We start from the raw sequence: 16033 nt of genomic DNA, 5'->3' as shown, positions 1-16033 counted from the left end.
ACAGTTACGAAGTAGCAATGAAGTAATTTTATGGTGGGGGGGGGGAGTCACCACAACATGAGGAACTGTAGTAAAGGGTCACAGCATTAGATGGTTTAGAACCATTGGCTTAGGCGCAATCCCTTGGGGCTGTCCCGACTTCAAAAACTATTGCTGAGTCCTAGGCAGTGAGATCTTCTGATGGACCAGCTACAAACATAGGCATCCACATAACTACATTCCACTCAGGTTCAATATTCACGAGGATGACCCCAGAATGCAGGGAAGCACTCATTTATGCTTGTGGGCACACCACCAAGACTACAACTCAGAAGCGGCTAAATTAGAAGAGACGACCAGGGAAATGTGTGCGCATGCAATCCTCCAGTATTCCCGCATGCCTGCCAACTAACTACACGTCCTCCAAGCCCTGTCCCTTGTCAATGCTGAACAGACTCCATTGCATGGACAAAGCAGGTTAAGTCTTTACCATGAGTGGGTGAATGAACTCTCACCATCCTCTTCCTGGTTCCTGGAGATCTGAAAGTGCCTCTGGTCCTTCTTGACCAGAACCCATCCTGATCTGATCTGATCAAGAGGCCACCAGTTACCTCACCAGCAACCATGTGGGTGGTTCCAAGGGATATAGAGCTTCTGTGTCAGAACCCAGGCGGAGAGGGGAGTACCAATGTGATTTTCATTATGTCTCACTGTGTCTCTCCACTGAGAATGACTCGGGATGTCAGTTTTGCGTCTTTGTACCCATTATTTTTTATGGTCACCATGACAGAAACCTAGATGTACCTGGGAAGACAGAAGCTCCATTGAGGAAATGTTTCTATCAGAATGGTCTGGGGGACATTTTCTTGATTAATGATTGAAGTGGGAGGGCCAGCTCACGATGGGGGATGCTAACTCGAGGCAGGAGCTGAGTAAGTCGGAGGGGGAAGCCTCGAAGTGGCCCTCCTCCACTCAGTTTGTGCATCCAGGTCCTGCCTTGAGGGTCTTCCCTGGGTTCCCTTGACGACGGACTGTAGAGAGAAGGATGAAGTAAATGCTGTCCTCCTCAGTTGTTTTTGGCCTGTGCATTACCACAGCGATAGAATGCAGACCAGAACACTGCCCTTCCTAGAGGCTAGATGAAATCTTTCTGCTGCCGCCTTGTGAACAGGCTTTCTTCTCAGGCTTCATTGGATTTTATGCCAGAATCTGGTCTAGCACCATTAATAAAAACCCAGAGACAGATGTTGGGGTTCAACCTAAAGGTCAGAAGAGCAAAAGAGACAGCCACTGACTCTTACCTCTACCTCAGTCTGAAATGGCGATCCTGCCTCCAGGAATCTCAGAATGAGACTGTGACTGAGAGCGGTCTCCTCCCATCATATATTTCTCTGTAGAGCTGGGTTTAAAGATTTCTATGAAGACTAGTGTGGCTACTGGGATTAAAGGTGTGTGTCACCACTGCCTGGTCTGTAAGGCTGACCAGTGGGGCTGTTTTACTCTCTGATCTTCAGGCAAGCTTTATTTATTAAAATACAAATGAAATATCACTACAACTAACCTGGCTGATAGAAGACTTGGCCTTGGGCTATGCTTTCCCCCCAAATCTGAGAGATCTCTTGATTTCTTTGCTCTAAGTTGCCTCCCGCTACCTCTACAATGCCCACATCACCAGCTTCCTCTTCGAACAGAGTCAGGAAAGTTCCCCACTGTAAAAGGAACTAAGTAGAGTCAAGTTTCTTTCCAAGTGATCCCTGCTCTAGAGACTCAGCCTTGCTAGCTTTTCTTGTCCCAATGTCTGTCATATTCAAAATGATTTCTGTACTGCACAGCCACTTTCAACATTTTTAGTGAAATTGTCATAAACCATGGCATCCCCTGCAGAAGGTAATCCTACTAATATTTCAACTGTTCCAGAAGGCTTGGCCCATTAGAACGTACATAATCGAGGCTGGTTAACATTTAATCAAGGCGGTACAAAACAAGCAGATACTAAGTCAGGTTTGTAAAATCTGGTGCAAAAGAAAATCTCTGTCCAATAAAGTCTATCAGCACATTACATGGTACAGGAAAGCAAGGATCTTTCAGGGAATTCGATGGTGCTTTAGACACATTGCACTCGTTAGTAATAAGAACACATTCTTCTAGCTTGATAATGAAGATCACCACAAAGTCATTATCTAAATCTGAACAAAACCCCCAGTGAAACAGAAATATATTGACTCCCCCTTCCTTTGAGAAAGTGTAAGTTGGCACTGTCCCAAATTTGTTAAAAAGCAAAGGTTCCCAACAACAAGCTAGTTTTAAAAAATTCTTCAAACACTGACACACTGAAATTTTATTAAAGAAATATATGAAGCATTAAAAAAAATTAGAAATGAGCCCATGTCAGATGAGATTATCCTTTGTCTGGACCGAAAAACTGCGAGATAGAATTTAAAAGGGGTGTAGGGGAGACTGGGGGCATGACTCATCAGTGAAGAGCGCTGGCTGCTCTTCCAGAAGACCTGGGCTCAGCTCCCAAAATCACATCAGGTTGCTCACAACTGCCTGTTTCTCTGGTTCCAGGAGAGCTGAGTCTTCTTGTCTCCACAGGTACTGCACACATGCGCTGCACACACCGACAGGCAGGCACACACACATACTTATATACTTAAGAAATGTATCTATTTTTATGTTTATGGCTATTTTGCTCCAGTGTCTGTGCACCATGTGTGTACAGAGCTCAAGAAGTCCAGAAGAGGGCATTGGGTCCTCCGGAGTTACAGGTGGTTGTGAGCCATCGTGTAGGTACCCAGAATCCCAAACCCAGGTATTCCGAAAGTGCATCCAGTGCTCTTAAACAACGAGCCATCACTTTAACCCCAAATAATGATGATTTTTAAAGATGAAGAAAATCTTGAAGAAGGCTGCATTGTGGTCTAGCTCTTGAATGGCCCCCAGAGGAGCTCATGAGAAGGCATTCCCCCAGCCTGGGCTATTATAGGAGTGGTGAAACCTTTGGCAGGTGCAGTCTGGTGGCAGGTCTGTAGGTCACTGGGTGTGTACCCTTGGGGTGTTTACTGGAGTCCTAGTGCCCTCCTCACCAGTTTTTATTCCTGGCTGTCTTGAGTGAGCAGACATCTATTAGGTGCTTCTGCCATATCGGGTGCCACCACAGACCCAAAGGAACCAGGCCCAGCAAATAGGGATGGAAACCTTTGAAAATGTGAGCCAACTGTTCACCAAGAGTGAACCGTGTCATTAACCATGTGACGAGGGAGAGCGTTCTTTTGACTCTTGGTTGTAGAACTGTGTGTCTGGCATGAGGATGAAGTGGGGCATGGCAGAGAGGATCAGTTCCAATTACGGTGGCCAGGAATCAGACAGAAGGACAGTGCTGCTGGGCCCTAACAGTCTCCTTTTTGCACTGTTATGCCCGGGTCCCCACCTATGAGATGGTACCCACCTCTTTCGGGATGGGTCTTCCTTCCCCTCACTAACATCATGGTAATGACCTCCCGGGTGTGCCCAGAGATGTGCCTCCACCTCCAAAAGATTCCATTCCCATCCAAGGGACAACGAACATTAACCATTACGAACAGTTCCTTCCAAAGTTGGTTTGTCTCACGTTTACTGTTGCAGTAACGCAAACCTGACTAGGAGAGACCATCCATTTACAAAATTAATTTACCAAATGAAGCTCTTTCTCTCTAGAAAATCAATAAAAATAACATAAACAATATATTAGCTCTCATTTCCCAAACAATAAATATTAATATATAAAGGAATAAATATAATAAGCAACGTGAAAGAGCCACTTGAGAGAAGTTCCAAGTGGGGAGAGCATGAATGAAAGCCAGACGAATGGACAGGCACGTCCTTTTCATTTCATTAAAAATTTCTAAATTGTAAATATGTAAAAAATGTCAAAAATACACTAACAATTTAACACAATTTTGACAAAATAATAGTGTGGCTTCCTTACAGTGGATGATGGGGCTTTGATCTTTTGTTGTTAATTCTTGAAACAATTGCAAGCTTTCTGGAATTCAGAAGTAAACTTCCCAGAACCCTTACCTGAACTGCTGCAAAGAGACTGGAGTAGCAGGACCAATCGCCCTTGAGTGGCCTCATGTGCTCAATGTGCCTTGGTGTTTGCGATACCAGAGAGAAGGCTGTTAAAATTAAGATGCAGCTGCTGTTATGAACCCTGAGTGAAATAAAACTAAACAGAGGTGGACAGTGATGAAGGGTGAGCCCTTGGGTGCCTACTAGTGATAACAGCAACTCTCTCGGGAATCTCTGCTAGAAACACTTGCCCAGAGACCACTGATATCACCCCGGGGAACGAACACATCTGCGAGGATGTGTCAAGTGACTGCTTAACCTTGGGCTAGGCTTGCCCTTGTTATGAACCCATGAGTCTCCTTGTGATGCCTTCTTGTGGCAGGGAATATGGTTTCAAAATAATCCACACCATCCCCATGTTGACTGTGAAAGCTGCCTTGTGTGCCATCTCCTTTGAATATGCCATTGTTTCTCCAGTATATCTAGTTTATTATGTGTCTTCTTTCTGAATTTCCAGCCATCATGCTCTTTAGAGTTCCTCTGTGTTAGCACACACAGGTTGGTAAAAGTTGGTGGCACCGTTGACATAGTAGAGCTGATGTTTTAAATGATCACTAGCTAATCCTCATATACAATTCAAGAGCCATCAGCAGGGGCTAGGGCCATGGCTTGGCAGTTAATAGCGCTTCAGATTCAGGCAACCACATCAGGCATTATCTGCTGTAACTGCAGCTTTGGGACCCTCTTCTGGCTTCTGTAGGCACCACGCTCACATATAAACCTACACACATTCATAATTAAAAATAAAATCTTTAAAAAAGTCACCAGTTGTCCCAATAATACCCTTAAGGTATAGTATAGAAACTATACCTAGTATAGAAACATTCTGTGTGTGATTGTCATGTCCTGTCAGCCTCCTTCACTATGACTCTGTTCCTAATACTGTCCTTGACTTTGCTGGCCTTGGCATCTTAAAGATTGCAGATTTCCATCCATTTGCATGCAAAATTCGAGGGTTGGCAAGAAACTTGAACCTAGAGTGGCTCCCAGGAGCCCAAGGCGATGTCCCCAGTTAGTCCCTTGGGAAGCTGAGGATAGGGAACCTGAAATGACCCTATCCTATAGCATTATTGACGAATATCTTTCATATCACCATAGAACCTTCATCTGGTGATGGATGGAGATAGAGACAGAGACCCACACTGGAGCACTGGACTGAGCTCCCAAGGTCCCAATGAGGAGCGGATGGAGGGAGAACACGAGCAAGGATGTCAGGACCACGAGGGGTGCACCCACCCACTGAGACAGTGGGGCTGATCTATTGTGAGCTCACCAAGGCCAGCTGGACTGTGACTGAAAAAGCATGGGATAAAACCGGACTCTCTGATCATGGCGATCAATGAGGGCTGATGAGAAGCCAAGGACAATGGCACACAGGGTTTTGATCCTACTTCATGTTCTGGCTTGGTGGGAGCCTAGCCAGTTTGGATGTTCACCTTCCTAGACATGGACGGAGGGGGGAGGACCTTGGACTTTCCACAGGGCAGGGAACCCTGACTGCTCTTTGGACTGGAGAGGGAGGGGGAGAGGAATGGGGGGAGGGGGAGAAGGGTGGGAGGAGGGGGAGGGAAATGGGAGGCTGGGAGGAGGCGGAAACTTTTTTTTTCCTTTTCTCAATAAAAAAAAAAGATTGCAGATTTCTGTTTGATTTGTTTGATAATTCCTCCTAATTTGAGTTAGGTTAGATTATGCACTTTTCATATAAGTATTCCGGAAGTGATATTATTCTCTTACTGCATCTTTTTTCTTATTTTATATTAATTAATATGTGGGGAGGGGTTGAATGAGGGAAGCATGTATTCCACTGCCTGCATATAGAAGTCAAAATACAGCTACCAGAGTTGGTTCTCTCCTCCCACTGTATGAATTCTGGAGATCAAACTCGAGTCCGCAGGCTTGGTAGCAAGTGCCTTCACCTACTGAGCCATTTAGTTGCTCTCTCCCTTACTGCATCTTATTGGGTGGTGCATGACTTTTAACTTGCTCCAGCGTTGATGATACTGCCTTAGCTAATGTACTTTTCCCAGGATTCCTATGGCAGCTACTCTTGGTCTCTTTGTAATGAGCATGTATTTTAAGGGCAGGGATTTTAAACAACATAAATATTCCATTTCTTATAAAACAGTAGTTTGTTCATGAATATATCTCTGTGCATAGTAACTCAAACAACTCCTCTTTTTATCCTAATTGGTAATCTGCAACAATCATTTTTATCTAGTTTCCAGTTTGGCCTTTGGTCTTCCCCTCAAGCTGGTTTTCACATTGTTTGCAAAGGCCTTCATCATTATCTGCATCCTTCCTTGTTTCTTAGCAACAAGCACCAGCTCCATTGCTTCTCCAAAAGTCTTTTTCATGGAAACTTATAGAGAATAGCCTCCACCAATACCCATTAAAGACTGCAGACTTGTGTCATGGCATAATAACAGACTGTCGTGTAATTATGACAGAGGGAATTCTCTTGAGATGGGTTCTTACTTTGGATCATCCAGGTGTGCTTTGTACTCAGGGTGACCATGAGAATCCTAGGTTAAAGAAGGAGGCTGAAGAATCAGAGACTGAGAAAGAGAAATGAGGATGGAAGTTAGGGTCAGAATGACGGTACTGCAGGGATGAGAAATTACCCATCCAAACTGTAAGGGTGACTACTGGGAACTGGGTTAGGAAAGAACAAGATTTCTCCCCTCGAACCTCAGAATGACTTGTGTCTTACGACCTTTCCAAAACCTTGACTTTCAGTCAGGTAGAACCCATTTTGAACTTCTTACCTCTACACCTGTAAATGATAAGTGTTGCTTGAAGGCACTGAATATGTGGTTGTCACAGCAACCACAGGAAATCAACACAGAGTGAATGTAGAGGTCAAGAATGGCCACGCGATGGGCTCGCGGCTGCGAGTGTCATTGCTCTGCATCTTCTCAGGGAATGAAGAGAACTGGATGTGCTCAACGCGCATGTACACATGCATGCACACACACACATGCACCCAATCATGCTGTGGTAGTTTGAAAGTAATTGGCCCCCATAATCTCATAGCGAGTGGTACTATTAGGAGGTGTGGCTTTGTTGCAGTAGGCATGGCCTTGTTGAAGGAAGTGTATCACTGTGGGGGTGGACTTTAAAGTCTTCCATGCTCAAGCTAGGCCTAGTTCAGACCACTTCCTGTTGCCTGCAGGTCAAGATGTAGAAATCTCAGCTCCTTTTTCAGCACCATGTCTGTCTGCATGCCACCATGTCGTACCATGATGATAATGTACTAAACCTCTGAAAACATAAACCACCCCAATTAAATGTCTTTCCTTTTTAAGGGTTGTCATGGTCATGGTGTCTCTGCACAGCAATAGACCTAACTAAGACAGTATATATTATGAAAGAAGAATGAGCTAGAATAAATAAACTAAGCTTCTATCTCATAAAAGGAATTTTTTTAAAAGAACATGCTTAACCCAAAGCAATAGGAAGAAAAATAGTGAAAATTAGGACAGAAATCAATAAAATTAAAAAAAATAAGAAAAGTATAAAAATCCACAAACATAAAAGCCGGTTCTTTGAAAATAATCAATAATAAGAATACTTATAGAGTCTGACAAAAGATGGTGAGATAGAGAGAGAGAGAACTCACAATTCACCAACACCGGAGACAAAAGAGTGTTCATGGCTACTGGCCTTTGGACATCCAATGCAAAATAAGAAAAAAGTTAGAAACAAAAACACAAATTCTCTACACCCATGAGTTTAATAATATACCTGAAATTATCAAAATTCATATAATAAAAAATGGATCTCCTAAATAGCATCTATATGTGTGTGTATGCACACACACACACATATGTACATCAAAATATGTAAAATAAAAGAATTCAATGTCTCTAAAAAAGAAAACCCCACACAATTGGTTTGGCTGGCAATGTGCTCCTCTAGGAGCTGGGAGAATGTGACTCCTAAAAAGAACCATAGGCCACAATCAACTAATCCAAACACATAGGGCTAATTCAGCCCTTGAAAGTCAATGTAGTCTACTATGCCAATAGACAGAAGGACATTTACAGTGTGCCAATGGAGGCAAAAATCATCTTATAAAACTCAACAGCCACTTGGGATTTGAAAATGGAAAAGCAAAATTCTCTCAGTCACCTAGGGATCCTGGCATGGTTTTCCATGTGAAAAGGAATGTCAGCATTAGACAGAATGCTAAGGAACTGGGGTGTGTTCATGCTAAGACTCAGCAAAGGCAACGTTTCTTCCTCAGCAGTCATACTCGATATTGAACCCAAGTCATGGCTGCTCTAATAAGAAAAAATAAAATAAAATGTGTCTACACCATAAAGGAAGAAATTAAAGTGCCACCATTCCCAGTGGCATGTCAACTCTGAAAAGAAAAAAAAGCCTCAGATTATTTACTTTAAAAAAAGATAGAGAAGAAAAAAAAAATAACCATCCAAACCCTGAAACTAGGGGACAAGTAGAGTGGTCACAGGACACAGACTAATTGCAAAGGTTGATTGTTAGCCTGAGCACCAACAATGATAACGAAATTTGATATTCAAAAACCTGGGGGGGGGGAATATGCTCAACTGTGCCTTTGGATCTTCCAGTCTAGATACTGTGTGTTAAAACTGACTTTCACTGTAGCCTAAGGTTTGGAATCCTCTTTAGCCCAGAACTGGGCAAACAAAATGAACTTGCCTGAACCCCCTTCCCACATGCAGGATCCCCATACTTTCCCCATTACCCCCAGGAATTGAGAAGGAGGGTGTATTCACCTCAATCCTTTGGCCACCAATGCAAACTAATCCAAGCCTCAGTTAAAGGCCGGAAGAGCTGGAGAGGAACCTTCTAGGTAGTAAAGCTGGGGATCCCGTGACAAGGCTGAAGGGAGCTCTCGGCTCCATCACCACACTGCCTTTGTCCTCAGTCTCCTCTGAGTGCTATGATAAGTTCAGGGCTGCATAGAGAACAGCCCCATTGTAGAACTCACATTCCATCTGTGGCTTGATGATTTATTTGTACTCTGGACTTTTGTTGTAAATTCTATTCCTAAGCCGCCACTGACTTCTCCATATTCCTTAATAGCAGCAATCTGTACTTCTGCCTCAGACTTCACTGACTGGCAGCTAGGACTTTGGCAGTAGGCTGCCGACTGGCCCATCTACATCCACTTCATCTCCCTCTCAGGCTATTACCATCAGAATCCAGACAAGTCCTTCCTCTGCTTGGCTCCCTGCATTGGCTCCTCATTTCCCTCAGAACAAGGTGATAGCAATGGCACACAAAGCCCTCCACCATCTCCCCAACCTCTATCCCTGTTCTGACCTCATGTGCCATGCTTTTAGTAGCAGTTTCTCTCTCATCGACTACCAAGGAAGAACAGTCCAGGTAGGGGATTACCTGCTGGCCCACACTCCCATATGACTAATGGTTAATCTTGATCGTCAATTTAACCGTCTCCAGAATCCCCCTGGAGCCACAACCCTGGACATGGGGGTGGTGAGTTTTTAGATTAGGTTAATAGAGGTGGGACAGCTCACACCAAAAGTGGGGTTGGTGCATTCCATGGCCTACGACTCTGGCCTGAATGAAAAGGAGAAATGAAATTGAGCTGCAACATTCTCTTCCTGGTTTCTGAGTGTGGACACCATGTGACCATGGGACTAGCCCCTTCACATACCTGCTTCCACGAAACCTCCCTGATGGGATGTACCCTTAAGCTGGGACCCCAACAAACCTTTCTGCAATGTATTTTGTTCAAGCAAAAAGACAAGTAATGAACATTACTGGTCAGACCTGGTTGAGAAAAGGTGCTTTGCTTGAATTACATAGTGTGGGTGTTCCTCAGCCTTACCTGGAGGGAAGCTCTGCTCCTCCCCTTGCCTACACATGGAAACACACACACACACTCAGGCACACAGACAGACACATGCATGTGCACACACACACATACACAAACACATGTACACACACATACACATGAACAATACAAACACATATATGTGTGTATACACACACACACTCAGGTACACAGACAGACACATGCATGTACACACACACATATACAAACGCATGTACACACACATACACATGAACAATACAAACACACATATGTGTGCATACACACACACACACACAACCAGTGGCAGGACAGACCTTAGCTGCCTGCCCTCCCTCCAAAGCAGTGCATTTGTGTCTTTGCTGAGGGTGACCCAGTGGAAGTTTGTGATGTGGCACCATGGTTAAGCTCTGGCTCCACTGTGTAATTTTGGATAAGCTGCTCTTTTTCTATGAGCTACAAGATGAGCCATGGGACTATATCATGTCTCAGTGTCTTCCTGGCTTTGACCTTGGAGAAACGTGTGTCATCTCCTGAGACTGGTGCTGGCAGATGGCTTTACCACATACATTTGTTAGGGCTTGGATGTGGTGCCCTAGAAGAGCTGGCGTTGTAAGACACAGAACGTACTGTACAGTGAGATGTCTCCCCAAGCTTCTGAAACACGCCGTGCACATGAGTCACACACAGATTCCCAGGAACAGATCTGGGAGGAGCCTGAGACCAATTGCCATCAACTCTGTTTGTCTCTGGGTTTGGTCAGTAGCCTCATAAGGAGAAGCAGATGAGAAAAAAATTAGTGCAATGCTCCCAAAGTCCCCTTAGGAGCCCTTGAGACCAAAAGAGCAGGGAAGGGAAGGAGGGGACAATCCTAGGAGGTGGTTCAGTGAATAAAGTACTTTTTGGATAAAGCGTGGGAACTTGAGTTCGAATCCCTGCACCCATCCATAGAAAGGCTGGACACAGCATTATGTACTTACGATCCCAGTGCTGGCAAGGTTGAGACAGGTGGATTTCTGCAGCTCACTGACCAGCCAGCCCATCCTACTTAGCAAACTCTAGCTTCTACACACACACACACACACACACACACACACCCCACACCGGAGACAATCTTACTTCCTTGTCCCTGTGGAAATCTGTATCTGCCTTTATACTTTATACTCTACCTGGGCAGTTAAGGCACATTCCCAGCATGACCAGAACTCTGCCTAGACAGGCATACTGTTCTTACTCTGCAACACAGCCCAATCCCACAGAACTTTATACATGTGAAATTGTTCTAGGCACGCATTTCCCAATACAGTGGCCTCTGGCGACCCAGGAACATACAGGTGCACACCTCTAAGTTATCCGGGGTGATGCAAGGGTTTACGATAACATGTTTGTAAAAGTCCCGGCATTGTGGATTGTTCACTCGTGCTGCCCCTAAAATAATAGCTCTTTTATTATGTGTGTTTTGCCCACTACAGGGACTAAAGGGCAACTCTACCCTAAACCTGGGAGTGGTAAATGGGTTGCGAGCAGGGCTGGGGTGCCCTAGGTTGTAATCTCTAAATGATGACTGTGTTGAGGAGTGGTGACTTTCAGAGAACCAGTTTCCCACACGGCCCACATGGATGCATTCGTCTTCTGGGAAAACCAACCTAGAAGAATCTGAGACCCAGCAACCTAACTAATTAAATGGTGAGGCCGGAGGCACCGTGAAGGGACAGCATGGTAGAGAATGGAGAAGCGGGGCTTGCTGGGAGGCTCTATTGCGCTATCACAGGCACTACGGCTGAGCACTCATTCAAGGAAGAGGGAGCTGGGATGGAGGCAGGGGCAGGCAGAGGGGAACATGGCATGACTCTGGAGCCAGACAGACTTGGGAGCTGCACTGGGTGATTCTGAACTGGTGCTTTCAGCTAACCCCACCCACTCGGGTGGCCCGCAACATCTGGCAGTGGTGGTAGCCTTTTCCAGCTCTCTCCAGTGCTGGGGGCGGGGCAGCTTAGCACAGAGGGAGGCTTTAATACACTTTGCAGGAAACTGCCAAGGTGGGCTGCCACCAGCACTCAGGGAACTGGGCCACTGAGTTAATCCTTCCTCCCCCACATTCCCAAGCCAACAGAGGTGACTTTGTAGCACCTTTTTTATGGGACGGAAAAGGTTCCCCTGACTCCTAGAGGTCTGCTTGTTGGTGGTGATGTGGGGGTGGGGGTCAAAGCTGCTGGGGGAAAGTTGGGGCTGCCAAGCTCGCCCTCCCCTGCATCTGGGGCTGTTGAATTGGTTGCCCTGTGAGACCCCAGCTCCCTAAGGGCAAGGATGGGTTTCAGTGAGGCAGGAGCGTATGGTTAGGAAACCTACGTTCGGACACCAGCAGCCCTCAGAGGGGAGGAGAGCTGGCTTCTGAGGTCTATCTCTGCCTTGGTCAGATGGTTAAGAATCCTCTCCTTGAGTTCACAGAGTCTGGGACAAGGTGCAGAGCAACTGAAGACGCTTGCATGTGTGCTCACTTGCATGTGCACTCACCCCACACAAACATCCACACACGTAAACCATGGACATACATGCACACGTGTATGCACGTGCTTACCATCACACACAAGAATGGCACAGAGGACTGTTTCCAAGCTGACTTCAGCTTTTGCATTCAGGGTGTCCCAAGAACCCTGTTTCTCCTTCTGCCCCAGGGTGGTATCTCTACCATCTTCCTGAAGCCCAGCAAGGGCAAACAGCCATCTCGTCTGACATGCCAGGGCCTGCCTGTGAGCAGGTGATTTGCCTTGGCTCCTGAAAAAAATGTGTGGCTAATGCATGTTCTCAGCAGGATGTGGGAAAAGTGGGACCTGGAGCTCTGTGTGAGGCGGTTCACAGCCCAGCCCCCTCAGGGGTCTGCAGACATGGAGCTCCTCAGATTGCAGTGGAGGGAGGGCCAGGATCATAGTGAGGCCCAAGTGCAGTGACAGCTGCCAAAGCTCTCTCCACATGGCTCCCCAGCTGCCCGTGTGCTTAGGTGCTCGCCATGCGTTACAGATAATCACCATAAAAATATTATTATAAACTAAAACAGCACATTTTTTATTATTCTAATGAAGAACAGGGTTTTTTCAAACTTGGCTTGGAAGAGTTCACCACAAAGAGATGGGTCTCAGAAAGAAGAGCGCCAGGATTTTATGCTGACTGTCAGGTCCAGGAAGGTTCAGTTTCCATGCAGAAGAGAAAGCTGCTTCCCTTCTGGATTTCAGGCTCCAGCAGGCTCTGTTGACACTGAGTCTGAACAGAGTGAGGGGACTGTCACCACCATTACTGAGCAGAATGTTCCCCTCCCAAGCTTCCCTCTCCCTGGTAGGCAGGGGATTCACAGTGTGTAGCTGGGGTATGGAGGGCTTCGTGGAAGATCCTTCATGTTAGTGACAAATGTTTCATGCAGGGGACAGATTTATCTGCTCTTTGGGGAACCTGGAAGCTGCTGGTTGAGAATGACAGATCTCAAGGGGTTGTCCCCTGAGTATAGGGGAAGGGGTAAGGGAGGGAAAAGACAGGAGGACAGGCACAAGCCAGAAGTGGTAGTCCAGTGCCTGGCATCTGGGTTCCCTACCCATATGAGGGATAGATGGCTGCCTATAGACCTAGACACTGAAGACGGGCCCTCTCGCGTGAGTGACACAGGTCTCAATCACATTATGCTGCCCAGAGAAGAGCCTTTCCTCAGTGCCACCGGTGAGCAGGTTTTATCTGTCATCCTACAAATGTTCACGTACTAGCCAGGACAAGGCCTGGGTGACGGCCAGGAAGGACGCAGCCCACAGCAACCCGGCAGAACTCTCCAGCATGTCCAAAGGACACAGTGTCAGCGCCTGCAGATTCACCGCCATCCATCCAATCAAATACCTGGTCACCAGGGCCCAGCTAAGGTCCAGCATGGAAGAAGGAGATGCTGTATTATCTGGCTATAACCCAACAGGCCTGTGTCAGAATCTCAGGCAGGATGGCTTCTGCAGCCACTCTCGGAAACTAGCCTCCCCTCCAGACTGGGGAAAACTGTCACCGCAGGCAGTGGATGGCGGAGGGAAGCCCTGAGCGGAAAGAAGCTCCACAGGCGGGCACAGAGCTTTTCAGGGCCTTAGAAACACTGATGTCCATCAACAAAACGCTGAGGCACAGCATTTCCTAATTGTACTTGACCGTGCCAAACTCTTCAGAGACAGTCAGAAGAATGATGGCTGGGATTGTCCTACGTACGCACAACTGTGAATCTTTTGAGGAGGAAAAGGCCTTTAAATCAGCACTTAATTGATGACACTGGGGCAGGTGACAAGCAGGGATGTATTTTACCAAACAAGGGTACTGGGACCCAGGTGTTTCAGTTTCTTGTAATAACAAATGCATGTGTCTAAAGCCAGTTGGAGTTAGGATGCTGTCACTTGCAGCTGACAGACTGAACGGTCTAACATAGTGGTTTAAAGGCACAGCTGTTCACAGAAGGATTCTGTTACCCAACAAATCGGTCTTCGCATACATTACTCATCCAAGAAAGCTCAGACGTGTAGACCATGCATGTGTGACCTGGACAGGTGAGGCTGGCAGGTACCGTTGTGTAGGCTGAACACTGTCCATCTCCTGCAGGGGATCCTTTTCATGTACAGCCCCTTGGGTTACACAGTGCTTTAGCTTTGAGGGCAGTGATTCTCAACCTGGAGGTTGTGACCCCTTTGGCAACTCTCTACCTACAACACGATACAATACAGTACGATTCATAACAAAAGCAAAAATTGCAGTTATGAAGCATGGATAAAAATAATTTTGTTTGGGGGTCACCACAACATGAGGAGCTATATTCAAAGGTCACAGCATTAGGAAGGTTGAGAACCACTGCTTGAGGAATACATATATTACCCCCAACCCCCTACCCTCTTTATCACTGCCTAATATTGGAGAGGGAAGGTATTTGCTTTCCTCCTGGTTAGTTGAAATCCTCTTTGGAGGTCTTTTACAGATCATTCAGCCTACTCCTCCTACAGAAGTAACTGGCTTGGCTCATAGGTCAGGAACCTCGAAAGAACAGAACCCCAGCACCCAGCAATTAGCAACTGATTAAGTATAGATAAAACTGCACTTACCTATGTGTTCCCAGGTCCTCCTTGGATACAATGATGGATAGGTAGGCACTGGTAGACTCTGTGCCCAAACTCTGGATCATCACATTCCAGACAACATGATGGGTACTGTGCATGTGCCCTGAGCAAGACAACACGAAAAACCAAAATGTCAGATTCTGTGTTTGGGCTCCTGGTCCGTTCACGCTGTGAGTCTTACAAGCATATGCCAATTAGGTGGCCAAGTATGAATGCTTCTGTTTCATAAAAATGAAGGAAGGCATTCATGATCATTTCACTGGGCCCTAGAAAGAAATCTTTTAAAGGCATAAGATGTTGAGTGGGAGGGATAAAGTGGGAAGAGATCCTTCCTAAAGGCTTCTTCCTTGTTCTTCAAGAGTAGGCACCCCCTGGGGGGATAACCTGGCATTTCCTAATGAACCTGGAACCCAGGGAGCTCTCACAGCACAGATTTTATCAGGGATACAGATATACAGATACATCTAGTTAGCCTAGGGGATTTCCAGGGGAATGGTGTCTGCAGAGTCTACTCAGATAAGACAGGAATCCCTACCACAGGCTCCCTGACACTAAGGATTGGAGAGGTCAGAGGTCAAGGCTTCTTGGGAACAGCTGCTTTCTGAAGTCCTAATGAACTAAAGCCTCAGACACAGAAGGCAGCCACAAATTCTGAGCTCCCAGCCCACCAATTCTATGAAAGGCATTTGCACTCACCAAGGGAATTATACAGGTACACAAGTATATATGCAAATGCATGCATGTATGTGTTCTTGCACTTATGTGCAAGTGTGCATATAAAATGGGATCTGAGCTACATATAGATTTATATAAAAAAGAAATATTAATAAATAGGAACTTGCCCACTAACCAGGAGCACAGGGCTTTGAGGGTCTGTGTGTGTTACTACAAATATTATTTCTGGTGACCTGAGGTGGTGAGCATTGCCCCAGAGCAAAGAAGGGCACTGAGAGAGTCACTAGTGTGTGAGGGGCACCAAGACTTTCTCCCACATTCTCCA

This window comes from Alexandromys fortis, unplaced genomic scaffold, assembly GCF_014885135.2.
Source record: "Alexandromys fortis isolate MF-2015 unplaced genomic scaffold, M_Fortis_MF-2015_v1.1 scaffold_14, whole genome shotgun sequence".
Classification (NCBI taxonomy): domain Eukaryota; kingdom Metazoa; phylum Chordata; class Mammalia; order Rodentia; family Cricetidae; genus Alexandromys; species Alexandromys fortis.
This window is presented reverse-complemented; position numbering follows the sequence as displayed.